At 43.6% G+C, this 27918-nt stretch overlaps 1 protein-coding gene across 5 annotated transcripts in view; it reads right to left on the reverse strand.

The window, feature by feature from the left end:
• Positions 1-25229, reverse strand: part of AKAP13 (A-kinase anchoring protein 13) — a 339157-nt gene extending 313928 nt beyond the window's left edge. For 3 of the 5 annotated variants that reach the window (XM_034783693.1, XM_034783692.1, XM_034783688.1), the window contains exon 1: positions 25096-25229. The gene's annotated coding sequence lies outside the window, so the exon portion shown is untranslated. The remainder of the gene's footprint in view (positions 1-25095) is intronic. The other 2 variants (XM_034783689.1, XM_034783691.1) reach the window with 1 other exon arrangement.
• Between the last annotated feature and the right edge of the window lie 2689 nt (positions 25230-27918).

Here is a 27918-nt window from a genome sequence, read left to right on the forward strand (position 1 = left end):
CATCAGCAGGTAAATAAACTGGCCCGACCCGCCAGGGTTCTTACCTTGGCGAGCCGCGTGCCAGAGGTTGCTGACCCCTGAAGAAGTGGAAAGGACACTATTCAGAAAGCCAGCAGGTCAGAAATAAAGGATCTGATCTTCCATTGCATTACACAAGTTTTGTACCAGTGCAAGCCCACAGAAGTCAACGGAATTTCGCTGGCGTAAAGCTAGCATGGCACGGTAGAGAACCAGGCCCAAAGCAGGTAGCTAAACTGTGTCACTGCCAAGTTCAGAATTTATTTAATCATTGGCGTCTTTCTTTTACAAGCCAGCAGTGCTCAAGAGTGGAGAAAGGAGTAAACAGACAGCCGCCCAGCCTGGAGGGGGAGGGGAGGGAATTGAAACGGTCGGTCATTACAAATATCCAGACACTCCCAGAGTGAAATTCCAACGGACACATAGGAAGGCCCAACATTCTGTTCAGTATGTGAAACCTTGCAGTCTGTGGAACATATCACATGCATGTAACCATGTACGTTTTTAGCATCCAAAAATGCAGTGGAGCTGTAGCAGGCATTAGGAAGGCAGCATTGGTGGCTGTATTAGCCCTTCCAAAATGGATATGGTGTATGTGTGTGTAGATATAGATATAGAGATAGATAGAAAAAACATCTGAGGCTAGTTAGGATTCACTATGAACAGCAAAAAGAAGCAAATAAGCTAGATGAGATTGACTGTATTGGGCCACTAAATTGACAAGGGTGTTTAAATAGTTAGTTGAAGAGGGAGAATTCTTTGTTCCCAGTATTAAAATGTGCACGGCTGGCCCTAGCTGAAGGACCATCATTCATTACTCTGGTATAGCTTAGTCAGGCTGATCTTCCTCTCAGACAGACAGTGCATTATCAGAAGTTCCTGCAATTCATTCTGCTTCCTGTTCGTTAGTGAAAGCCCCTTTTATAGCTGCTCTTAGAGAGGTTGTTAAACCAGGGGAAGACTTTAGGATATAGCAGATAAAGTACTTAGAATTATTCAGCAGAGGGCAAAAGGAAGTTACACTGGCTGGTTACAGCTGCGCCAAAACTCAGAGATAAGAATCTATTTATTTTCTTCTTAGCAGATAAGAGAACCAACAATATTGCAATCAAAACTAGAGCAGCAGTGGAAAAAAATATATTATTTTAGTTGATATCTACATCTGGGATTTAGATTTAGTTTGCATTAGCCAACTGAATGTGTTTGACTGGTAATTTATGTACACATGCTCAGAGAGCAGGTGTGCTGGGAACATTATTAAGAATCAAATACAAAAATTAAACTGGGGGCTGGGGAGCAACTCACCAACCCATACAGGAAGACCCTTTCCGCTAAAGCTTCTCCAGATGAAGTCAGTTCATGAATAACTGTCAAGGTCAGAGCCTTTTTGCTATTTGACTTCACTGGGAGCAGGACGCTGCTCTCAGTGTTACTTAATCTGTGTCAGGTATCAGCAATTCCAAGCAGTTATTTTGCAGATTTCCATATATTATTAAATGACTCTTCTCTATTCAAAAACCACCACCACAAGCCTGGGATAGTACTTGACTGTTCAGAAGGCCATGAAAAGCTTAACAGCATCTGGAAATACTAGAAGGACTCTGAAAAACTACCTCCCTCCCCTGGCCAAACAGCTTTTAAACAGGCTGTTTAAAAAAAGTAATAAACAAACAAACACTGAGGTTTGCCATCATAATATAGCTAAAAAAAATTAACTAGATACAAATGCAAGCACTTTGCAGGCTTCCAAAATGGGGATTTGGGGAAAAGTACATTGTTCACCAAAAGTTAAGACTAATGACAAAAGATATGAAGGTAACGTCCACACCCAAGAAATCAGCTAATAAAAAAAAAATTACAAAGGCACGCACGCACCACACTCAAACCGGATCTGCCACCCTCAATCACTGCTCCATCCATTCAGAACATTTTGGCAAATCCTGTTTGAGGTATTCCCTCAAACCACAGCGAGCAGAACAACCTCTGTGAGCAAAGGCAGAGGGACGTAGCCTAATGTTTTGGATTATACAGACAGGAGCATTTTTTCTGTAAAGCATAAGGTGATGTTATTCCTCAGACAACTTTGCTGTCAGAGAAGACAGGCAAACAATGTCCACCTGTGAAAATGATGGAAGGGGATAAGCCAATGCTCAGGTTACAACAGGCCCTAATAGGGATGAGCCCCAGGTCCTCACCTCGAAGGTGAGGATAAGTGCCAGAGAGGGAGAGTATCTCTCTCTGTTTACGGGGGTGGGGATGGAATTGCCTAGGTATGGTAGCTGAACTCACCATGTGGAATATGCTCAATTTATTACACAGGGTTATTTAGTTCAAAATGAGTCTTAGGGTATGTCCACACTGAACCCAGGTCTATGGGACCCAGGCTTGTGGACTCAGTATGTCCAAGCCTATGCTTGAGCAGCCACACTGTATTTAACCCTGGATTTACAATTGCTGGACACAAGCCTCACACCTGTGCTAACATGTCCGTACTGTACTAGACAGACCTTCTGATTCAGGTCTGAGGCTTGACCTGCGTCCACACAACAAAATGACTCTGCTTGAACTCAAGGCACAGCAGGACTCAGGCTCTGACCCACACCCCTAGCAGGGTCCTAGGATTCAGGTCCAGAGTACTTACTGACCTGAATCAGACCGAGTGAGGACAGAAAGGGGACTTAGGCTCAAACATGAGTCAGAGCCCAGGCTTAGTGTGTAGTGTACATATACTCTTAGAGGTCTTCAAGGGAGGCCCCTCTTCCTCAAGATATCAATAGGCCCCAGAGTAGACAGCCCCCATCAGTTCATAGTGACCCTCTGCCTTTCTCCAGCATGAACAGCATCCTTCCCTCCCACGTGATCTGTGGCAGAGAGGTGACAGATTAACAAAAGAAGTGGCACAAGTGTAATAGCAGAGCTTGCCATTAACACATCCGCTCCTTCATACTGTTGTGATGAATACTCTTTCAGAATGGTGACACCTATTAAAGCATGTAGCTACAAAACAACCAAACTGTCAATTTTCATACCAAAAGGAGATCAAATACACCCACACTTTAAAGTTACTATTAACAAAAGACTTTAGGATTTCTGTATTAACTGCAACGCAAACCTACAGCAACTTTCAAATTAATATAATTTCTGTAATTATATAAGCATTTATAAATGGGAGTCAGGAACTCTGCTACCAATGCATGTGTCCTTGGGCAAATCACCTAGGCCCAGTTTATTTTAACAGGTCCACTAACTTTGGTTGCCCAGCTTGAGACCCCTATGCGGATTTTCACCACATGCACCTGCAGCATCCACTGACTCCAGCAGGAGTTGCAGGTATCTGGTTTCAGTGGACATTTTTGGAAATGGTGGCTTTCATTTCTTTGTGCCTGAGTTGCCCCACCTATTATCTGAGGATAATAATGCTTACCTAGCTGCATGATGTCTTTGCAAGCCCACATATGAAAAGCCCAAAATACTGTTATACATGTATACAGTATACAGAAGTGATTAAGCATATTCCTTAATTTGCATCTTGGCACTATTAGAGCTGAATTTATCAAAACAAGTCAACGGGTGTTTCCTAGAATAGAAATGTTGTAATGGGATGACACGATGGAGCTTGTTTGTTCTGTACATTTTGTAAGCTAGTTGGTTCTGCCCTGTCAAAGTACAACCCTTGTTGCACCAATGTTTAATTAAAAGCAATTAGGCAAGAACACCCAAACCTTCCAGTTTGTTCTCAGAGCTCAGAGAGCAACCCCGTAAGGTTATCCATGACAGCTGTGCAACCAGAGACATGCATTTTACCCCGTTAAAAGGAACAGCCCTATGAGTTCTCTAGCTCAACAAATAGCTTTGAGCTTGATGTAGAGTAAAATTCTATGCCCTATGTTATGCAGGTGGCCAGACAAGTTTATCAATTTATCATAATTGTCCTTCTGGCCTTAAAAGCGATGAGTTTGAGTTTAAACACATCAAGATTTATGCCTATTGTTCCACACCTGGATAGCACAAATCCTGCTCCATTTCCAAAGCTACCTTCTGTCCCAGTGATGGATACAAGAAGTCTCAATCAATCAGAGAGAGCTTCAAGTGCTCTTTTGCATATCATTACCAGCACGTTCTGCTGGTTCACAGTTATTTCAGAGGTGCTGTTATTCTGAGAATAGAAATGTTGATGCTTTAGGGGAGCACTTGGTTCTTGTTCAGTTTGTTTTACAAGCCTGAATTGTGGAAAGTTTTAGAACGCCTACACACATCCTTTTCTTAGCTTCCATAACCTTAAAAAATCTAATATTTGGAATAACTGGTACTGAAAGAAGTGGAAGATATTTCAACAACAGTTTCTTGGTCACTAGATGAATTTGCTGCAGCACACTGGTTTAAATTATAAATTAATGGAGATATCCTATCTCCTAGAACTGGAAGGGACCTTGAAAGGTCATCGAGTCCAGCCCCCTGCCTTCACTAGCAGGGACCAAGTACTGATTTTGCCCCAGATCCCTAAGTGGCCCCCTCAAGGACTGAACTCACAACCCTGGGTTTAGCAGGCCAATGCTCAAACCACTGAGCTATCCCTCCCCCCTTGTATTTGTTTGTATTTACAGATGCCACCAAATTTTCTGCATGCTTTGCAAGGACCACCAGTACATTATTGACTAATGTCACCGTCTCTCGCTATGATAATGTATTCATCCTACAGCATATAATGGTAACAAAGTTCCATTTGTGCAGAAAGTTTCCCACAAACCTGGACTCCCTGGGAGATGTAATTTAAAAAAAAATTGGAAACCAAAGTTCAAATTAAAAGGTGATTATTTAAACACACCATGCTCTGAAATAGTCATAGCAATACCAAACAATGATTTTATGCCACGCCGGAAGAAGGTAAGGTAAAGTTACTAGCACAAAATAAGGTGAAGAGCAAGCGAAACAGTGTGCACAAGAGAGAAAAGTTCTGTAAGACCCAGAATAATAATGTCTGTTCAACATATGCAATGCTTTTCAGCTCTGCTCCATCTTGAAACTGCTTATCTCGTACTTCAGCATAATTTTCTGCTACTGAGTCACACATTTTCCATCCTCGACTTTCTCAGTACTATCAGGGTTCATGCAATCTCCTGCTGCCTATATAAATCCACATTCAATATAAAAAAAAATAATATTGCAAAGATCTCCAGATCTCCTACAGTTACTAAATACTGTTCAGCTTTTGAAGGCAAATTCATAGCAAACATCAGCAATACTACCAGGGTTTTGTGGGAGTTTTATACTGGATATGAAAGCCATCCTAAATTTTGGAAAGTCTGGAAGCCTGTCTAATACGAATACATGTTAGTATGTAATTATACAATGATATGATCTTCATCAAGGTTACAAAAGAACTTGCAAACTAAGGCCATGTCTGCATTTAAAACTTTTGCTGGTACAATAATGTTGGGTACGAGGGTTCCCCCCATTTAGTTTGTTTTTAAGAAGAAACATTTTTATACTAGCAAAGCAGCTTCCAAAGCTTGTTTTTGCTGATAAAACTTCCTTTGCTTGGGTAGCTGGTTTAAGCAATACCGACAAAAGCACCACTTTGCCAGCATAAGCTGCGTCTATGCTAGGAAGGTATGGCTGTACCAGCAAACCTTCTCTAACAACAGATTAGACCTTCAGTTCTGCTCCTGCAAGGAGATACATGCAGGCTAAACTCTGTGCTGTGGTCATGTAGGGTCCTAGTGAAATAAAGGGAGCTGAGTAGGGGTTCACCTGTATGCATCTTCTTCCAGGACTTAGGCCTGAGTACTGAATTGCAATTACCTCTGGGGTGGAATGCAGCTCTTCTTTAACAGTGCACAGAAACACTATATAAAGGTTTAGATCAGGAAGTCAAGAAGAATCTTGACATCAGCTGCAACTCCAAACAGACTTCAGGGACACAGAATGCAGAAGGTTAGAAGTTAAAGTTACTGAATTTACATCTTGAAAGACAGGAGAAAACCTGCCAACTAGCAACATCACTGACATGTTACTTCTTCTCTCCCAATATAAAAAGAGGAGAGGAGAGGAAGGGAAATCACAAAAACAGCTCTTATGAGAAGTGACCACATAATTCATTCAACAAATTCAGCTTCTTTTTCTGTTTGCAGGATGTCCTGGAGAAGATCAATTTCTTCAAATGTCTATTTGAGTCTTGTTTGACAAGTATGATTTTCTTTAAATGTATGCCAGGGGTGGGCAAACTACAGCCCGCAGGCCACATCTGGCCCGCCAGCCCATTTAATCCGGCCCTCAAGCTCCCACCGGGGAGCTGGGTCGAGGGCTGCTCAGTGCACGGTGCCCCAGCTCCCAGAAGCAGTGGCATGCCCCCCCTCCAGCTCCTACGTTTAGGGGCAGATAGGGGGCGCTGCCCTGTCTGTAGTCGCTGCCCCCGCAGCTCCCATTGGCCGGGAACTGTGGCCAATGGGAGCTGCAGGGGCAGCCTGGCCACGCTGCCATGGAGGAGCTGAAGGAGGGACATGCCGCTGTTTCTGGGAGCTGCTTGAGGTAGGCACTGCCCAGAGCTTACACCCCTGCCCCAGCCCTGATCCCCATTCCGAACCCCTCAGTCCCAGCCTGGAGCACTCTCCTGCATCCCAAACCCCTTATCCCCAGCCCCAGCCCAGAACCCACACCCCCATCCGAAGCCCTCATCCCCTCCCCCCCCGATCCCCTCCCGCACCCTGAACTCCTCTTTTCTGGCCCCACCCCAGAGCCCGCACCACCAGAGACCTCACCCCCTCCTGAACCCCAACCCCAATTTCGTGAGCATTCATGGCCCGCTATACAATTTCCATACCCAGATGTGGCCCTCAGGCCAAAAAGTTTGCCCACCCCTGATGTATACTGATCATGAATTTGAAATGTGAGTTGTGTTGCTTAGCACAGATAAAAGCCAAATCGTATTTTTTCTTCTTCCCTAATTAAATGAAGATGAGTATTCTAGCATAAGCAAGTGCCTGTGAAATTTTAAATTTATTGTTTTCATATAAAAGCATACAGAAGACTCTGAAATTTGCTTTCCATAAACAATTGTGCTAGTAAAACTCAATTATTCTAGCGTTCATGGGATGTGAATAAAAAAGGGGCCACAAAGGCTACTAGAGTTCATTTAAGAATTCAAACAAATACTATCGAGAAATTGTTTGCATTATTCATCCAGCTCTAATATTACTGCATACTTCTAAAAACATCTTTGGATGGCAGCAGAGAAGATATGTTTAGTTGCAAAAAATGTATGACAGTGTCTCAAAGTAACTTATAAATACCCCTGAAAATTATGTGTGCGCGCGCACACACACACACAGCTAAATGTTAGATTGCCAAGATACTACTATTGTTGACAGGATATCGCCTCCCTACAATCGTTGCTACACAGAGAGAGAATCACATTTTTCAAAAATATTTGAGAACTCCTTTTTTATTCAATATTTACACAAGAACTACTTTAAAAAAACATCAAGGGTTGAAAGAAAAAAAAATACACAAGGGAAGAAGTTAGCAAGGTTAGAAAAGACACTAGACATGCTCATACGCATGAGGGGGTGGCAAGCCAATTTCCCAGTCCATTGTCACCCTTTACTTTGGATACTTTTATACTGTGCATCTCAAACTTACATCATGCCTCTGAAGATTTTCTAGAACTGTATGCATGTTCCCATGTACATACTAACATCTCCCAAACTCAGACTAAGGAATGACTTCTTTGGGGGGGTGGGGGAGGAAAGAGAGAGAGAGAGAGGGGTAGTGAAGGATTCCTTAAAGATAAAAGCTTTAAAATGGAATCGTGATCAAAGTGCTGCTCTGCCTATCTCCTGCCTCTCACCCAGCCACCCTCCTAACCACTTCCTTTCTGCTGCATTATTTTCTGCTTCTTAGGCCTGGTACATCTTCACAGTTAATATATGCCAAGACCCCACTTTCAAAACACAGCCATTCCAGGATGCTTTCCAGTTATAATGATTACCTGCACCCCTCCATTTTTGTTTAGTACAGTCCATGCTGTACGAGTTTGTCTCGTGACGTAGGCTGTTAGACATTTGAGGCAAAGCCTTATTTATTTGTTTGGCAGCACTTCCCTCTATACAGTTCCACACTTGTGGAGCTATATAAATAAAAGGTAGGGGATGTCAGTTTCCCAGTAGATCAAGTATAGCCAGCTTTGGCAATGTTCATTTAACTTGAACAATACTTTGTATTTCATTTGCTTATTTCATCCAAGGGGCTCAAAGCACTTTACAAACATTAATGAATTAACACCCTCAGCATATGAACTGCAGGAACACACCAGCTGCTTTAACAGTACACAGCCAATACTCTACATGAATGATTTTTGGCACCACAAGAGTTACAATGTGTTTTTGGAGGGGTGGGGAGTAAGAGGAAGCAGTCACAAATATGGCATTACTAATACTGAAAATCTAGCCTATTTACAACAGTGGGAAATTTACTCACGTAAAGATAGCAAGATTTGGCCTTAAAGCGAATACCAAGACAGCTGGCAGAAAAAGCTAGGTAAGGAAAACAATTTCCAAACTATTAAAGAGATAGAAAATTCAAATTGTTCATCACTGCTATGGAAGTCAAGGTTGCGGAGAGTAGCTTCGTCGCTAGCACAGCTGCTGAAACCAGGTTTTTATTTTGCATTTAACCTACTGCTGTGGTTTCCTCCAAATACCTTACTCAACCCTCCTCCATTTACTTTTCTGAGACAAGTTTATTTTCTATACATTCTGCTCTTATTTTCCTGACTGTTCTGCCATTAGAAAACCTGCCTTACTATAACATGCACCCGTGGCAGGACATTGTGGCTGTTTGCAGACTTCCTGTTCACTCCAAAGTATAATATTATTGCATTTCTGCCTGAGCAAGCTAGTACTCACCTGCTAAAAAGCTCAGAGCAAATGCCAGAAAAACAAATGACAGTGGGGCACCCTTTTGTGCTACACAAAATCATTAGTATTTCCTTCAGAATGACACAAGAGAAGGGGAAAAACAAAATTCTCTAAAGCTTGTTTCTTTGTCTGATGCAATGCGTGTTTCTATAACATTAAATATTTTCTTCCTTGCGAATAAGCAAAATCATATTATTGTGAAGGAAATAAACTGAAAACAGAAAAAAATACAGACACCCAATCTCACAAATGCAGCTGAATCATTGCAGTCATTTTAACTCAGAATAAACATTACAATGTATGAAGTCTCCCCAGCTTGTTATTTGAAAACCTTTGAAAAGCTTCTATTTGATCCCTCAGAAACTTGCCAGAGAGTTGGTTGAAAATTAAGGAAGCATGCACAAATAATTGCAGTAATTTTTGTTTCCCGGGTTTCAAAAAGAAACAATATTTCATTTCTTTTCAATTTTTTCCACAGAAGAGTTGTAATCAGAATTTTTGCTTTTGAAATTTTTCCATTTTTTTCCCCAGTTTTCCTTGTTCCTGGTCCCCTCGCGACTTGCCATTGAAAAGGAAGGCTGAGAGGGGGGAAAGGAGAGAAAGGGACAAAGGAGAAGAAAAGATAAATTGTAAAAACTAAAAAAAAAATTATTGTCCCCATTTCATCAAAAACATGAAAAACAGAGAAAAAGACAAATTGTGGAAATTTCCAATTTAAATAAAAGCCATTTAAAATAAAATGACATTTGCAAAATTTCAACCAGCTCTAACGTAGATTCCATCCTGCTTCTATTGTTCCGAATAGTCTACTGACTTCAGAGTGAACAGTATTCGATACTGTGATGGCTAAAAACCTCTGAAGGTCAGGCTGCAAATCATCTCTCTCCATCACCGCTGTACTTTAAGTTGTAAAATAGCTCATCTTCCCATGATGTATATATAGTTTTCTTTTAACTTTTATTTTGGTTAAAGTTGCCATTAAAAAAAAAAAGCTATTAACCTATGTCTCCCACCCACCCTCACTAAAGAAAAAAGCAGAAAGCAAAATAATCATGGTGATTTCCTACTTTTCTTTGCACTAATTCCTAGACTTTTATCTCAACCCCCGTCCCATTCAAAAAGTGAATTAGTGCCATAGAAATTCAGTTATTACCATTGCTCTACAGTCCTTTAAATGGGTAGATCCCCCTGCAATTGTTAAGTTTACCCTGTCAAAGCCTATGTACATAGTACAAATCTGAGAGACAAGTTGTAATTATACCTTGGTCACACCAAGGCCAACTGGGGGATTCTGGTCTGAGAATGCAGTGAAAGTGAGAGACAGACTGGGAGAAGAGCCAGATTGTGTCAAGAGCAATAGATTAACACTGTGATTTATTAGCTCTTTAAGTCAGGTACTGCACTTTACACCCTTTATTTCCATAAAGGCACAGATCTTAGACTCATCAGAGAATGGTACCAGAACACGGTGTGCTTCAATGACCAGATGAACTTTCCTCATAACAAGAATCACATTCTTTTTAATACTGCCCTAAGACTTCTCAATTTTGGTTTGTTTAAATGGATAGTAGTTAAAAGAAGAATGGGTCACTAGCACCTACAGCATATGAGGGGATCCTTTCTGAAGCCCTGTTTGTGTAGATCGGTAGGTACTTAAACCCAATGGCTGTGTGAGGGGAGGAAGCTGGAGAGGAATCACAGACAGACGTTTCAATTCAAGAACACTGCCAAGGACTCTGGAATGCTACAGTTCGCTATTTTTGTGTTATTTACATTTCTCGACATCTAGTAATAATCATGCCACAACCAGTTTAAAAAAGGAAAATAAGGAGAGAAAGAGAGAGAAGAGTACTTATATGCAGTATTTTGCTGTTAAGGAGCGGAAAATAGCCTTCCTCATTCTGACTCCTAATCTTGAATTTGTTTAATTTTGCCTCTTTCTGGTCTGTTGAACTGGAGCCAGGGACACACTGAGTTGATGGGAGAATCAAGGTTAGAATTTAGCTGTCCCTGCTCCCAGTCAAACAGACCACAAAACTCCTTACCTGATATACAAGGATATCATGCTTCACCTTACCAATTCTGCTGTGAGTCAAAAACCCAAGACCCAAACACACCACAGTCTTGGATCTGGCCATGGTGTGCTTGGCCCATGACCGAAAGGGACAGGAGTGGGGAGCTGTCTGTGTACTCCCCCAATCCTGGGTCAGGCCAGGCTCCATGTTGGCCACCAGTTTAAGTTACAGCAGTTGTAAAAGTAGCCCAGGGCACAGTTTCATCCACCAGGGAGCACCGTGCACTCGGTCCATACTCCATTCTATCTTCAGCCTGCCATGATATGCTGTGCCAAGCAGATGGGGAGAAAATAATAAGAGGGTGATGTAGGGCTTGACACACTAGCTTTATGCCTCCTTCCAATTCTGCCTCAGTGGCACAAAGTTGCCAATGGGAGCAGAAGGGAGGGGAGGAAGGGGACCTGGGTCAAGGATCCGGTCCATTATCTATTATGCTCATATTCTTAAAAGTCCTATGCTTCACGTACAGAAGTTATGGCCTTAATGTATATGACTGCAGGTGTCCCTCCTTAGCTCATTTTGTAACAGTGGCACACTTCCTTTGCTAAAGGAAACCCGCTAGACAGTGATTCTATTTATGGACATACTGCTACGAAAGTAGCCAAAGTTTCAAACTATTATTCATCAACATTCAAGTAGTTTTTGTTATTGTTCCACCTGCCCTGAAAGGAGTAGCCAATGAAGAAAATCAATCTATTTCCAAAGTGGAGGGTTTTTAAAAAAAATTAGTAAGTGAAGTTAGAGAACGAGCACAGGTTAGTAGTATCTGAAAATTATTACCACCTCCTGATAGCTGTTCAAGAGAATCAGGTAAAATGGGTTGCTGATTTCAGTCTAGTAAACAGGTGTTCAAACACAAGGAAACCAATCACAGCTACTATTACTAGCAGATTCAACAGAAACCAAGCAATGGATGGGCATGGAGAGCATCCCTAGAAGTGTTCTCTCTCCCCCAATCCTTACCCCCAGAGGTCAGGAGTCCCCTAAAGAAAGCGAGAAACCTTGCACTACACTTTTCTACGCTTCACCTGATTCAGAGAAGATTTCAGTTTCCAGTTAGCATTCACCAGCTCCATTGTTTTCAAAAGAAACTTGATACAAAGCACATTAACTCATGTTGCTAATTAACTCAGGTGACTGATGAGTTTAATGTACTTCCCACAGGTACTCCAGCTAACATGAGATGTATATATTTCCAAGTATTTTTTAATAGAGGCATCTTCATATTTAAATGCCAACTGTCTCACAAGCCCATTTCTATAAATGCATGTTTTACTCAGAGGAAGCACCTCCGAGTAAGTGAATTTGAAATGCAAGAAGTTTTGCAAAGCTCTCACAGAGCTCAAGGACATTTGGAAGGGTAGCAATAGGTTTATAATGAACCTTAGTGTATCATCAGCAAAAACAAGTCTATTCTTAGATTTCCCCCTTTGGTGTTTCCCATAATCTTCCTTCTCTCCTATTCCCTTGGGAAAATAATTTCATGGCTATCAGAAATGGGGAGAACCTGTTCTTCTAAACAGATGGATGAAAAAATAATATCTCACCAAAAAGAAAGTCACACACAAAACTAGTTAAACATTAGGGCTGTAACACAAACAAAAACCTCACAGGAAACATTACAAGTTAAAAATCACATGAGCAAGCTTTTACTTTGATTGATTTCCTGGCTTTTGAAGCATTCGATACAGTACTTTATATGTGGGCAGGGGAGGTAAAACAACTTATTTTCCTACACACAGTCCTATCGCAGAGTTTATGTAGATAGGTGAAAAAGAGCCAACACTTCAACAGCAAGGTCTGCTCCGATATTACACACATTCCTCAGCAGGCATGGGCACAAACCATTGAGTCAGACAACTGCATTCAGACTCTCGCCCATCATGATAACAGAGGGTATGTTTCCCGTGTGAAGTACTAAATTAGAGCCTTGAAATCAAGCACAGAGTGACACACAGCTCTCTGTATCCTTTCACCATATATGACCATACCACTCCTACCAAGATGACCCAGTGGACAAAAATCAGCTCATGGAGGAAGAACAGCTGGTTTAAACTGAACTAGAGCAAGCCATAAGTTATGCTAATAGGCAGAGAAGAACATTCTGAAAAGCTTGAACCCCTCGTGAAGTCTGTTTTGGCTGAAGAAATGCACCCACAATTAGTCAATTCAGTCTGCAGATTAGGAGCACTCTATGGAGTTGTTGCAAATGCTAAGCTGTCACATAGCAGCAACAGCTGAGGATAATGCTCTCTACCATCTCCAGCTGCCTAGAGACTCCATCCTATCCTTGACACATGATGACCGGGCCTCAGATACTCATGCCTTTGTCATTTCTCAGATAGACTAGAGCAATGCAATAAACCTGGGCATGAAGCCTTCAGCCCTTAAGTATAACAGGTAAAGAAGGCTGCAGCACATCTCTTCAGAAACACGGGCTTCCGGAAACACATCAAGCCAGTCCTCCACTCCCTACACCAGCTTCCCACAGAATATTGAATCAAGTTCAAGGTCTTGGTCCTTATCTTCAAAGACACGCAATCCCCTATGCCCAGAATATCCAACACATTGACTAAAGCTCTAGGATGAATATTGTGATCAACAGCTATGCTCGTGGGGCACAAAAGAACTCTTCACAATAAAGTGAATGCTCATCTTGTGAGGGAGACACAGCTGTCTGAGGGGCCGGTCCAAGACTGCAGAATGAACTGCCCCAGGAAGCCCATCACAAACCTCATCACCTTCTACTCCCAGGTGCTCTTCTTCAGCCTGTCTTCCCTAAAATACACATAACCACAGAGTCCCCACCACCACCTCCAAAAGAAGACTCTCCGCTGTACACACTTCTGCCCACGAAGACAGAACAAACTCCACTCGACACATTAGTCACATCGCTAAATGAACTACTGGAAGGCACTGCGTTACTACAGAGATGAGCACAGTATAAGAACAGTAGCAAGAAGAACAGTGTTGAGCGCCGCTTTGATAGCATCCCTATCAGATCCAAATACATGGTCAAAGAGATGGTTCGGAGGAGCAGGGCATTCTACACAGCTTTGAGAGCATCCTGGGTCGGGGACAGCTCCATAGCTTAACTCTCAGTCACAGAATACCTAGACTCCTCAGACTCACAGGATCAAATCACAACAGGGCCCACTCAAGTTCTTTCAAGGTAGGTAAGTGGAGTATCATAAAATCATAGAACTGTAGGACTGGAAAGGACCTCAAGAGAACATCTAGTTCAGTCTCCTGCACTCACGGCAGGACTAAGTATCATCTGGACCAGTGGTTCTCAAAGCTTGTCCGCCACTTGTTCAGGGAAAGCCCCTGGCAGGCCGGGCCGGTTTATTTACCGGCCACGTCCGCAGGTTCACCGCTCCTGGCCAATGGGGGCTGCGGGAAGCAGTGGCCAGTACGTCCCTCTGCCCGCGCCGCTTCCTGCAGCCCCCATTGACCTGGAGCGGTGAACCGCGGCCAATGGGAACCGCAATCAGCTGAACCTGCGGACGCGGCCGGTAAAAAACCGGCCCGGCCCGCCAGGGGCTTTCCCTGAACAAGCGGCAGACTGGCTTTGAGAACCACTGATCTAGACCATCCCCGACAGGTGTTTGTCTAACCTGCTCTTAAAAATCTCCAGTGATGGAGTTTCCACAACCTCCCTAGGCAATTTATTACAGTGCTTAACCACCCTGACAAGAAGTTTGTCCTAATGCCCAACCTAAACCACCATTGCTACAATTTGAGTCCATCACACTGAGCGAGTGTTTTTCAGGGACATCAAAAGAACCAAGAACATTAAAGACCTACAAGTATTCTTCATAAGCATAGGAGATTCTGTCAGGGGATATGGCCAAGATTTCTGTTCCCATTGTTGTGCAGCATGCAGTGGGCTAGTTATTATTTTATATTGTTTGTATTGCCATAGCAACTAGGAGCCCTAGTCATGGACCAGCACAATGGTTGTTTCCTGCCCTGCAAGCAAGAGAAAAATAGTTTGTAAAGCACTAGGGGATCCCCTTTGAGATGAAGAGTCCCACGTTATCTCTGTGTATGAGCTATCTGCTGGTTACCCTCCAGGCTAACCCATTCAATCGAAAATCCTCTATTTCATTTCCAAATCATTTTTGAAAGGATACAACCCCAAAATTTGACTATGCTTTCTAGTGGTTAGCAACCCATTCACTGATTATGTTCTCTCTGGTACTGTGGTGGCCAGGCTCAGATTGTGTATCAATCTGTTTGTCCAGCCCTGTATTAAAACCTCCTTCCTTGCTACCCACTGAGATATTCTGAGAGATGCATTTCACCTGCTTTGTCAGGCTACCATTCAGAGGCCAAGTGTCTTGTTTTAATATTGGTGCAAATTAATCCACCCTGGAAACAGAATCTCCCTTCCCAGGACATTTCATTTGTCCTCATCAGGTTGCACCTCAATACTGCTACCCCAAAGCTGTTAGGAGTCATGGTGAACATGTCCCATTAAAAGTCATCCTTTATTTGTTATTTTGACATCTACCCCCTCTTTATTCAAGAGTGCCCCATGCAGAATTCCCAGAGATAGTTGGACATCTATACTACTTCACTCCAACTTATCACCAAAAACCTTTCAGGAACTGGGCTGCCTTTGGTTCCCACCTATGGATGACCCAATCCCATCAAGAGTTTGACAACACAGAGGAAACCATAAAATTATGCTGATGTGGCCTGCATTATCTAATATAGAAAGTTCACCCAGTGTCTAAAGGGACCTAAAGCAGATTTTTTTTTCCTATCCCCTCAATACTGCAGAGCCACACACACAGATTGCATGTAGGCATGTCTATAAACTCAGAAGAAAGGAGGGAAGTTGGGTTGACAGCTAGTCTCCCTTTGAGGAAGTCTAGGCTACTTCAATGGGTTTTCCATTGTTTATGTCTGCTCTGTGGTGGGGGAAATGCTCTGGACATTCAGACATTTTTTTCCTAACCCAGAATGCTTGAACTACACCTCTACCTCGATATAACGCTGTCCTTGGGAGCCAAAAAAAATCTTACCACGTTATAGGTGAAACCGCGTTATATCGAACTTGCTTTGATCCACCGGAGTGCGTAGCCCCGCCTCGCCCCCCCGGAGCACTGCTTTACTGCGTTATATTCGAATTCGTGTTATATCGGGTCACGTTATATCGGGGTAGAGGTGTACATGATACAAGTTAAAAAGTCTACACGTAGGCTATACAATGACTGCTGATGGTAATTCCTAATCCCTTTTGTTCAAAGTACTAGAAGTCCCTCAGTCCAGCCTTTCACAGAACATTAGAACCTCTCAGGTATGTCTCTAATGAGGCATCGTTGAAAGCCACTTAGGTTGTAAAAAACACTATCCAGTGATACAGGCAACGGGTCAGACTGGGCAATAAAACAAGACTTTCACCATGCAGAATCATCAATTAATAGTTTTAGGGTAAGAATAATTCTCTGCCCCCTGCAAAAGCTCTGAATTCCCTTTTAATTCCACGCTCTCCCACAAAAGCACTTCTCCCCTTGCCCATCACCATCCAAACATTGGTTATCCCAACCACAAGTATGTATTTCCTGAGGTTTCAGCATCCCAGAGGCAATTCGAAAGGAAAGTAAGGTCATAGTGAGCAGTCCTTCCCCTTCATTAAGCCTACATTTCCTGCATCCCCCCCCACACACACAATTCTCTTTTCCTTAATAGTAACTACAGCCCCAAAATGTACCCTAATGTTGAGAAGACAGACAAATGCTCGGAATACAGGGGGAAGCTGAATACTATGAAAGCATCACACGTATCATCAACAGAACCAGACTCACTTTGAGACTAGTGCTTCAAGTACTAAGATGCATCCCAAACATGGTCCCTTTACCTTATTCACAGTTTAGAATGAGTGTGCAAATCAGTTAAACCAGTGTTTCCCAAACTTGGGACGCCGCTTGTGTAGGCAAAGCCCCTATCGGGCCGGGCCAGGCCGGGCCGGTTTGTTTACCTGCCGCGACCGCAGGTTTGGCTGATCACGGCTCCCACTGGCTGCGGTTCGCTGCTCCAGGCCGATGGGAGCTGCTGGAAGCGGCAGCCAGTACATCCCTCAGCCCTCGCCGCTTCCTGCAGCTCCCATTGGCCTGGAGCAGCCAACCGCAGCCAGTGGAAGTCGCGATCGGCCAGACCTGCGGACGGGGCAGGTAAACAAACTGGCCCGGCCGGCCAGGGGCTTTCCCTACACAAGCAGCATCCCAAGTTTGGGAAACACTGAGTTAAACCATTACCAGACAAAATGATCCTTCTCATAAGGATCATAGCAACATTTTACCACTCTCTAAAGACTCCCCATGCTCCCAATTCTACTAGACATCCCTAAATTCACAAGAATAATGGCAAGAATAAGAACAAGCCAGTCAGCACCTGTGCCATCAGGTGCATGGTAGCCCTAGAAGGAGGAAAGGTTGAATCCATTTTTTGTATTTTGAAGACAAGGGATTGTTTAAAAGAGCTCTGGTATAGCACAATACTTTCTTGTTAGTCAGAGATTTACTAATGAGAACACTGAGTTTTATACAGCAGTTACACCACTGGATGCTGTGCTACACTGAATGAGAGAAGAGACATTTACCTCCTGACTAATTTTGCCAATAGCTTTGGATGAGGTTATGAAGTGTGCAATAGCTTTTAAAAATGCGTAGTGTTTTGAACTGCAATAGGCCTGCCTGATAAAAGCATGTAGCTACATGCACAACTCCAATGTGGGCACACTGAGAATTCACTGGTAGAATTCACTGGCATAAGACTTTAAATATCACAATCCCTCGTGCTGTACTCTAAAAGAACCACAACATATCAACCCTATAAAGAATGGGTCAAATCAAAATTCCCCTCCTTCTCTACATCTAAACGGTCGTCTATGTTCTCTTCCCCCTCAAAGAGGAATTAATAACATGACTAAGTACTTTAAGAGAAAATCTCTAATTCCCACCAATACTGGAGAAAGGTTGAGTGGAATTTGGCCCTGCAACAAGCTATTCTCTATATAAAGTACTCACGTTGCAAACTTTACATATTCTCTATAAGATGGGTTTAGAAATCAAACATACATTTGGGAAAATTTCAAGCCAAAAATTACTGCTCTAAGGCTGATGCAATTTAACATCTTCCACAAACTTGACTGGCCATCAAATCAAGGTCCAGGAGACAGGCTAATGAAGATCAGAAGCAGTCAGTAGCTACAGGCGTATGTTTTGGCAAGCACCAAACAAAGAATTTTTCTTATTCTATTATTACATTTATGTTGTAGAAATGAATTCACAAATGCTTGAAAATTAAAATGCAGATTGATGCCAGTTACATGTTCCTAAGCAGATCCGTTTAAATTAAATGGACTCTAGGGTGACCAGATGTCCCGATTTTATAGGGGCAGTCCCGATTTGGGGGGCTTTTTCTTATATAGACACCTATTATCCCCCACCGCTGTCCCGATTTTTTAAACTTGCTGTCTGGTCACCCTAATGGACTCACAAAGAACAACTGAAATGGATCTCTCTGGTTGGCTCAGTCCTGAAATTCCTACTGATGTGAGTAATCCCTCATCATTCAATAAGTTCCATGCAAATCAATGGGAAAAGTCATGCAAAGATTAACCAGGTGAGAAAGTGTTGCAAGATAATTCACTAGGTCTGCCATTGCCAAGAGTTATTCTCTGACATTGGAAGGGCGGGAACATTTATTTGGGAAAGAATTTGTTACTAATGTGGTAACAACAGCATCACAGAAAAGTTATTTTTGGAATGAAGGGCAAGCTGACTAATTTTGAAAAAGTTAGATGGTGTGGAGAAGAGGCAATTACTGATGTTTATAGAAGACAGAAAGCCAAAGAAAATATAAATGCAGAAATAGGGATCTCAGGTTGTCTTGGAGGAGAAAGATGAACATACACTAGTTCTATGGGAGGGGATTATCCTATAAATTAAAATATATACAGGAAAAAGTACCAACATACGCTCTGATTCGGACCTTTGCCAAGGCATCTGTATACCAGCTGAAGTGGTACAGGGCCCATAGTTCTGGCAGACCTCTCCAACCACAGGAGGGATTCCACAGTAGCACAGATCTCTAATACCCCAGGCATAGAGGATGTGGCTCCAGGTATTCTGTGCTACTGGACAGGGAGATGTTGCAGCACACAGTAAATTAGAGCCATCTCTGGGGCTACTCTAGTTTATGGTGGGCACCACTCCAATTACCCTGACTACCCTGACTGCCTCCAGAATCAAGGCGATGCAAAGATCACAGAGCCCCCACCCCAAAGACCTCCGGAGCTGCTCCCAGGTCAGCTTCACTGCAGTTTAGAATTGGAGCTGTAAAGCTGCCCATTAGAAATCTACATTACTCCAGTTTTACCCTCTTTAATCTTATTAATATTTTGATAGAAGTTACCCAACACTCTCCAGCATCAGGTCTCTTTATAAAAAGAGAGAGATAAAAAGAAGATTGATCTCTGAAGACCACAGCAATACTACTTTGGGACACATGATAGTGTTATATTCTTTTAAGCATTTCAATAGATTTCAACAGTTATTTTGTTGGAGGAGTTAGGAAAAAAGCCAGACCTTTTGAGAGGTGGATATGCTGACTAGCATAGAATATCTGCTACGCACTTTCTACCCTTTGTCCTGCATCATCAACTTGTGCTATTAGACTAAGTTTTTGGGGTGTATCCTTTCTAGGAAAAAAAGGTGTGGTTTATTTGTGTGGGTTTTTTTTTTTTAAAGTGGTAGAACTAATGTGGACAAAATTATAGTTTTACCATGTGACAGTAGGTCAAGGGAACAAGCTAATGTTAAATTCAACCTATTAATATATATTAGCCTGTCCACGCTACAATTTTTTCTTGTATAAATGTTAACATGGTAAAAGATGTCATTTTTTCCAGTTAAAACACCACCTTTGAGTCTGAGATTTATTTGCTAAGAACAGTTTACCTATTATACATTTCCAAACAACTATATGTAAACACTAAGAGGGTGTAATTTCACTGGATTCATAGCTGCAACACTATGAATTAGAAAATTTAGTTGCATTTTTATCGTGTCGTCAATGGAGAAGTTACCCTCTTAAAAAGAAACAATGGATATGATATGCTGGGGCGGGGGAGATGATGTGTTCTATAAACTGAATGTAGCAACGGGTTTATTATGTAAATGTTTGTTCTGGAATGCTGTCAGCATACTTCTTTATCACTAGCCAAAGGAACACTTGACGTGAGGGTTATAGTCTTCCAAAGCCACATAAAGGTCAATTCCAAGGGAGAAAGACAGGTAAGAAAAGGACTCTTTATAAGCTGGCTCCATGTTTTTGCTGTTAGCTGCAGTGATCAAGAAGTCTGGTTCTGAATGATGACATCAGAAGCATTAAGTGGTTGGCTATTCAGGGAGTACTCGGGATAGCTAGAATTTTTCTGTCCATGCTATTTTTCCAACAGAAAGTTAGGAGTTTGTGAAGAATCAAAGAAACTTGTATAGTGTCAGCTCTCTGTGGAAAACAGACTTTTCATAAAAGACCAATGTCCAAAATATTTCTAGATGGTAACCATAAATTTTGATTCAAAAAGGCTGCCATGGTGCCTCCTGGGAGTTGTGGTTTAGGTTCCTCCTACTAACATTATCCTACAGGCTGGGTTCCCCAGCTGGAAGATATGTCCTATGATGAACCATGGCCAGAGACTCCCATGAGGTACCACAGCATCCTACCAAGAATGGAAACCATGGTGCATCCTGGGACATGTAGTTCAGCCAGTACATCCATCCCCTTTCCCCCATATAGAGGAGACTAGGAGCATGGGACTCCCAGATTACAACTCCCATGAGACACCATGACAGCTTTTCCAAATCAAAATGGTTTTTTGTTTTTGGTTGTTTTTTTTTTTTTTACTAAAAAGTTGAAGTGTTCCATGGAGTTAAAAAAATAATTCTGATCAGCAAGTACCTAGCCAAAGATAGAGAACAAGATGTTTTTGATCAATGTACCTCTTAGCGAGCTGCATTCTGGTCAGTAGTACAATTTCCACTAAAAAGAAGAAAATTAAATACACTGGGGGAAGAAAAGGAGGAAGAGTTAGTGTTTTTTCCAAAAGCCCATTTAATTTGAAAGGGGTGAAGAAGTCAATGAATAGTAGAGAAGCACAAGTTTTGGTGAATTTATTAGTGAGACATACACACGCGCGTATTAGGAAGGCTTCCATTTTCTTTGGACAGTTGCATCTTTTCTTTTCCAGAATAAAGGGTTCTTAATAGACGGTCACTTAATGAAAAATGATAACAGGCAGGAGGCATAAGGCCTTTTTCATTTTAATAATGTGTTCTGAAATAAGCTAAATTGTCTTTGCTCCACATTTGGTTCTGTTTCACCTGCCTGCAAATAGGCATTCTGAAGGACAAGTTGTTCCAGTTTTACTGTAGTTTGTACTTCTCAATCATCTACTGAAGTGCTATTTTTATAGGGTTCTCCCCAACCACCACCATTAACCTGAAGTAAACATAGTAAAACCTGAGTAACAAGGAGACTACTTTTCCCCATTCTGTATGGGTGGGGAATGCCAGTGTCACAGAAATGGACTGAGACTGGAAAGCTCAGGGGACCAAAAAATGGTGTATGGAGCCGTTCCTCTACATGTCACAACTCCAAGTTCACCATGCATAGCGGTGATGGAGTTGGTGGTCTAAGTCCAGTTCCTAGCCAGCAGGTGCCCATATCACAAGCATCACCTTTAGCAGAGATGCCAAGAATTTAATGGACATGCAAATTAAGGTGGCTAGCACCCAGAACTCCAGAGTTTGTGGGTACTTGACATCTCTCAGGATCAAATGCTAACATGCTCTCAATCATAAACATGAAGGGCAGACAAGGCAGTAAACAACCAAGATTTTTTGAAGCTGCTAAATGATTTGGAGTGTCCAACTGAAGTCCCCTTAAGAGAGGCCCAACTCTTAGAAAGTGCTGAGCAGCGACCCTCTGAAAAAGCAGGCCCCTTTCAGGTCTATCTGAACACCTCGCAATCTGCGTTTACCCTCCCAACCCCCATGTGGTGTGAAGTTGGGAAGTGCTATTATCCCCACTTTATGGGTGGAGAACTGAAGCACAGAGAGTCTAGATGACTTGCCCAAGGTCACACAGGAAGTCTGTGGTGGAACAGGAATTGAATTGAGGTCTCATGTCCCAAGCTAGCATCTTCACCACTGGACCCTCCTTCCTCTACCTATCTATGGTATCCCAAATGGGCCTCGTTTTACAATGTTGGCCAATACCATCCGCATAAAAACATGCAGAATATTTTAGTGTTGGCAAGCTGTGTATGCACATGCAAAATAACCACATCATGAAGTATAATCTGATAAGCTACCTAAAAAGCTATATTTGATACACAGATATTCTTGTTAAGGTTATTTAAGGGAACACTGCATGGCTGGTTGATTGGCCAGCCCACAATCTGCTCAACTGGCAGGTAACAGGATATATGAGGGGGAAGGAGAAAGAAAATGTCTGAGGGGGAATGATAGTCTTGGAGTCGGAGCAATGTACTGGAGGACTGGATTCAATTCTCCTCTCTGCCACAGACTTCCTGTGTGACTGTGACCAACTCATTCTCTATGAGTCAGTAGGGATGTAAAATGTTAACGGGTTAACCAATAAGCACCAGTCTTACTGGTAATGTATTCAGTTAACGTTTAAATGCCTAATGTGTGTCCGGGGTCCCGGCCACCGGCATCGCGCCTGGGGTCCCGGCTGCCGGGCTCGGCCCCCTTACCTTTGTCCAGATCCCCCTGCTCCCCTATGTTGTGAACTCGTTAACAATTAAAGGTTTAACCGATACAATTTTAATAGTTTAAATGGTTACTTTTTTAAACACTATTTACATCCCTATGAGTCAGTATCTCAGGTCTATACCTGGGGAAGCAACAGTTTCCCCAACCTCAGAAATGTTGCAAAGTCAACTTCAGTAAAGTTTGTGAGGCTCTCAGATGTTATGGTGATGGGAGAAATACAAAAACAATCCCTCCATTAAATGATTCATTAATATCTTACCTCAAAAAGGATATCTGGAGCCTAACTCACCTTAGCAACTCTACAGATAGCCAGTGTGTACAAAACAGGGGGGTGGGGGAAAATCCAGAGGAGGAGTGATTTCAAGCTCCACGGGGTTACTATAAACAGAAACCACACCATTTTTTCTCCCTTTAAAACTGATGAAATTACATTACTCAAAATTCTCAGCATATAAGACATTCATGCAACTCAGGACAACTGTCTAAACTTGCTTTATAGTCTACGTGCTTAACATACTTCTACTGCATCACATATCGCCTACTTATTTTAAGTTTCATGGCTGACTGAAGAACTAGGTAGTCCACAGATGCTACTGAGTGTTTTACTATCATATTTGTAATGTGTTCATCAAGACAACATCTGGGCATCTCTAAAGTGACACAGTATCATATCAGATGGAATTAGTACAGTATGCTCATACAAACAGCACTATGAAAACAGCCTGAATGCAAGAATGAAAAGATACACAATGAAGCAGTGTAAAAGACACTGCAGTAGAAGCAATTAGAGAGGTCAGTAAAACTGCTCTCTGCTAATCCCAACTCCTTTGTATGACCTGCAGGGATAACATGGACACAGAAGGTGGATTAATAAACCCTGACAGTTAAAAGGTTAAGAAACAGCAGCACTTCTGTGACCCTTGTTCAGGAATTCCACAGACTTTTTTTCAAATAAAAGTCTGTTTGATTTAACTATAGAAACAAAATATACGTGCAGTGCCTCCTAAAAACCGCAGAATAAAAACATGATGCATTTCTATAGGATGACCCCCCTCAGAATAACTTCCAAGGTTCATATAAACACAAACATTAAAACAGATTGTGTTTTAGCTCCCGGATTACTTTCCTTGCAATAAAGTGGCGATATTAAGTGGGATCTGGTTGTACTACTGAAATTGAAATTAAGTATTTCACATCACAACATCCATGATTTTGATACAGAGGAAGTTTATTTTACAAACATATATTGACATTTTTCTAAAAAACACACCTCCCACCTACACACAAATCTGTGGGTAAAAAGTTTAGAAAGCCACCTTCTGTTAATTTATCAATAAAATGGCTTTCAAGGCTCACATTTCCCTGTGCCACCCCTAATAGTTCCTCAGGATAGGAGGGATTTAACAATTGGTGGCAACAGCTCAAACTACTCCAGAGAACTTGGTACAGTAGTTACCGCAGCACAGACAAGAGCGGAGGGAAAAGTGGTTTCGGGCTTGGACACAATAAAGTATGTTTGCAATTAGCAAAAGCAGAAACAAAGGACAGAAAAGCGAGCGAGAGAAGAGGAGAAAACGAGCAGCCCAGAGCAGGTCTGCCCGATCCAGCAGTGACCTGTTAGAGAGTGACCCTGGCTCTGAGCCCGTCACAAATCGCCCTGACGCAGCGCAGGACAGCTCGTGGAAGACACAAAGTTGTCAAGAGAACCGCCCTGGGGGGTTCAGGACTTGGGCAAGCGCCTGGGGGGGGGGGGGGGGGGGGGGGGCTCCCTGGCCCTTTTCAACAAGCCCCCCGGGGCCCCCCCCCCCCGTCCGGCAGGGACTGGGGGGGGGCAGGGGGGGGGGAAAAGGGGGGGGGGGGGGGGGCGGGACGGGGGGGGGGGGAGGAAGGGGCCTCTCTCCACCCGGGAGATGGGAAGCAGGAGCGGAACTGCATGAACGACCCCCCTCCCAGCAGCAGAATTGCAGCGCCGCGGGCGCTCCCCGTACCCCGGCCGGCGGTGGGGGAGGCGGGGGGCGGCTCGCCCCTGCAGTGCCACCGCCTCCCGCTACCCCTTCTCCGCAGGGACTCGGGGGGCGCCGGCCCCCCAGCTTTGCAGCAAGAGGGGCGACGGAGGAGGGGCTCCCCCAGCTCTGCAGCAAGAGGGGCCCCCCAGTGGTGGGAGAGCTCTCCCCCCTCCCCCAGACTCTCTGCCGGGACGCCCCCCGCAGACTCAGCCCCAGGCGGGGCCCCCGGCACTTCCCCCAACTCCCGCAAACTCGCTCGCGCACTCACCCCGCGGGCGGGGCTGCTCGGCCTCCTGCAGCGGCGGGGAGCGGGGGACAATGGCTGGCGGCACGGGGCGCTGGTGCAACAGGCGGCGGCACCCGAGCGCTCCCGGCGGCTCCCTCCCTCCGCTGGCCCGACGAGCAGCCCTGAGCCAGGGCGCATGCGCCACCTAGGAGGGAGAGGGGGGGTGGAAGGGGAGGACCCCCCCCTCCTCCGTCCCCCTAGGTTCCTCCTCCTAGCGCGGGGGTGAAGCGGGAGGCCGCTCTGATTGCACGGCCCGGGGGCCCGTGAGCTCGCGGCTCCCACTGGGGGGCGTGGCCCCGGCGTGGGGAGGAGGGAGCTCGCCCGGGCGGCTGGAAATCACGCGTGGAGGATGGGGAGTGGGAGCGTGGACGGGGCGCGGAGCTGGCTCCAGTTGGTGCATTTTGCAGGCGTGGAGAATTCAGCAGCTGAGCAGGGAGTTCGTCAAAAGGCAGCTCCTGCCGCTTGCCTGCTGTCGGGGGATCCCAGAGCGCCTTACCGGCTTGCATAGATTAATCCTCGCAATGCTTCCTCCCCCCGTGACATGCCTGTTACCCTCCTCGCTTTACAGAAGGGGAAACTGAGGCACGGATCACTTAAGTGGCTTGCCCAAGATCTCCTGCCCCTCAGTCCTGAGATAAGCTTTAGCGGGTAGGTCATTCTTCCCCACAGGACAACACAGTTACATCTCAGAGAATATATATATTGTAATTCTTGGAGAGATTGGGTAGAAAAATAGGTGGCCTGCAGATTTTAAAGTTACTATTTACCTACCTAGAAGATTACTAAATTACCATCGGTTAGAGTTGGGGAACTCCTCTCCGGACTTTGGGATTTTGTAACATTTCAGAAGCTCTCCCCCATTTTATGTTTTAGATTTCCCAAGGCTTCAGTGAGTTTCATAAAACAGTCTCCTCCCCCTTAAACAAATAATTGAAATCCTCAAGGGACGGTGTAGTTTTAAAAGCAAATGTATTTCTACCGAAACGGAAGCCTGCTCTCTGTAAAAAAACATGCAGCAGCAGTTTGCTGCAAACCAGTGGAACCCAAATCTAAGAATTCTCTTCTAAATGTAGGTCCTCTTTGGATATGCAAGTGTACTACCAATTTGCTGGCACACCTGAGAAGTGGGGGTGACACTGTCAGACCTTTCCATCATTCCAAATTGTGCGGAGCACAGATTAGAGCAGCTGCAGGGCTACTCCAGTTATGCTTTCTAAAACAATCCCATGTACCTCTGGGTCCAAACTCAACAAGAGCAAAGTGCAGTCTGACTCACCCACGGTATGCCTCCTACTAGCTGGGCAGGCAGAGAATGATGTATAGCTGGCTATATTTATGTTATACCACTTGGGGATTTTCCCTGTGTCAGGGATTCCCCAGCAGCTTTAAGCCCCTTTGCACCACTGGAGCTACACAAAAGGCATCTGCGTCAGGCAGATGACATATCTGATGTTTCACACACTCATATGGCACAAAAAATAAAATGTTTCTCAAAAGGTATATAGTATCTGGTCAAAAGCAGGGGAAAGCACAGGTTAGCTGCACACAGAAGACCATCCTACCCTTACAATGGGCTAAATCCTGAAGTTTTCACTTAGTTTTTACTCAGTTTCACTTCATTGAAGTCAATGGCATTTTTGCCCCAGGAAAAACCTGGGGGGCGGGAAGGGGGGAAATGAGCACAGATCTCAGTATTTTGTCCCAATACATTTTTATCTCTAAACTGGACATTCTAATTTAGAGGTTCTCAGGCAGGGATTTGTGGTCCACGTGGGCTTTCAGGGGTGGGAGTAACAGTACGGGAGATCTTCAAAGTGCCTGAAGTGAAATCCTGGTCAGAATCTTGAAATTGACTGCAGTGGGACCAGGATTCCACCTGTTTTCCTGTACAATTTATGCATTGAATAACAAATTGTGATTTGTTGTTTTTTGACGGAGAACTTACAGCTTTTTCCAGACTGGGAAGAGAGATTGCTGGTCTCCCAAGGCCTGAGAAGCCTTGTTTTGATTCCAGGAAGGTACTTCTAGTGAGTTTTATCACCTACATTTCACCTTGATGTTTCTCCCTCATGTGCGACCTTTTCCAGTTTATTCAGCTGCTCTCTGAATTCTAATTAATTATAATACTGTGCTGCTTTATTGAAGTTAAAGAAACGTGGTCAACTTTTTAAAGACCTGGATTTATTTTTATTTGAAGGAAATAACTTTCACCCACTAAACTTTAGCTTCAGTTGTGTGTTTCAGTTTGTGTTACATTTCTAACATTCCCTCTTCTGGCTATTATAAAGTATCTCCTTCTAGTGTTTCTGGCATCATACGCTCTTTAACAGTGAAATGTGATCCTGTGCAAATAAATGTGGCGCACATGTACCCACCACCACAACATTCTGTTGCATGCAGCGTATAAGTGATCCCTGCAGAGGGAAGGACTCATTTTGTCGTGTTTGAGCTGCTCACAGATTAGATGCACATATTGTATCATTTTTTCTGCAGTGATTCTCATACCTCTGTAACCCTCACAACAACCCTATGAGTTGAGTACATATGATTATCCCCTATCAGACACATTGGGAGACTATGGCACAGAGGGCCAAATGCAGCCCTGACTTACACTGCAAGGAAAATGTGGCTCAGAAAGTTTGTGACTTGTCAAACCCACAAGTTAGCAGCAAAGCCAAGACTAGCAGCACCTATTTCCTGTCTTCTAGTCCCACTAACCACTAGAAATCATTACCTCACTAGAGCAGCTTTTGTCCTAAAGAACCTAGAGCACTGTGCTAAATATGGGCTGATCCTGTGCCCCTT

Source organism: Trachemys scripta, chromosome 10 (genome assembly GCF_013100865.1).
Source record: "Trachemys scripta elegans isolate TJP31775 chromosome 10, CAS_Tse_1.0, whole genome shotgun sequence".
Taxonomy (NCBI): Eukaryota; Metazoa; Chordata; order Testudines; family Emydidae; genus Trachemys; species Trachemys scripta.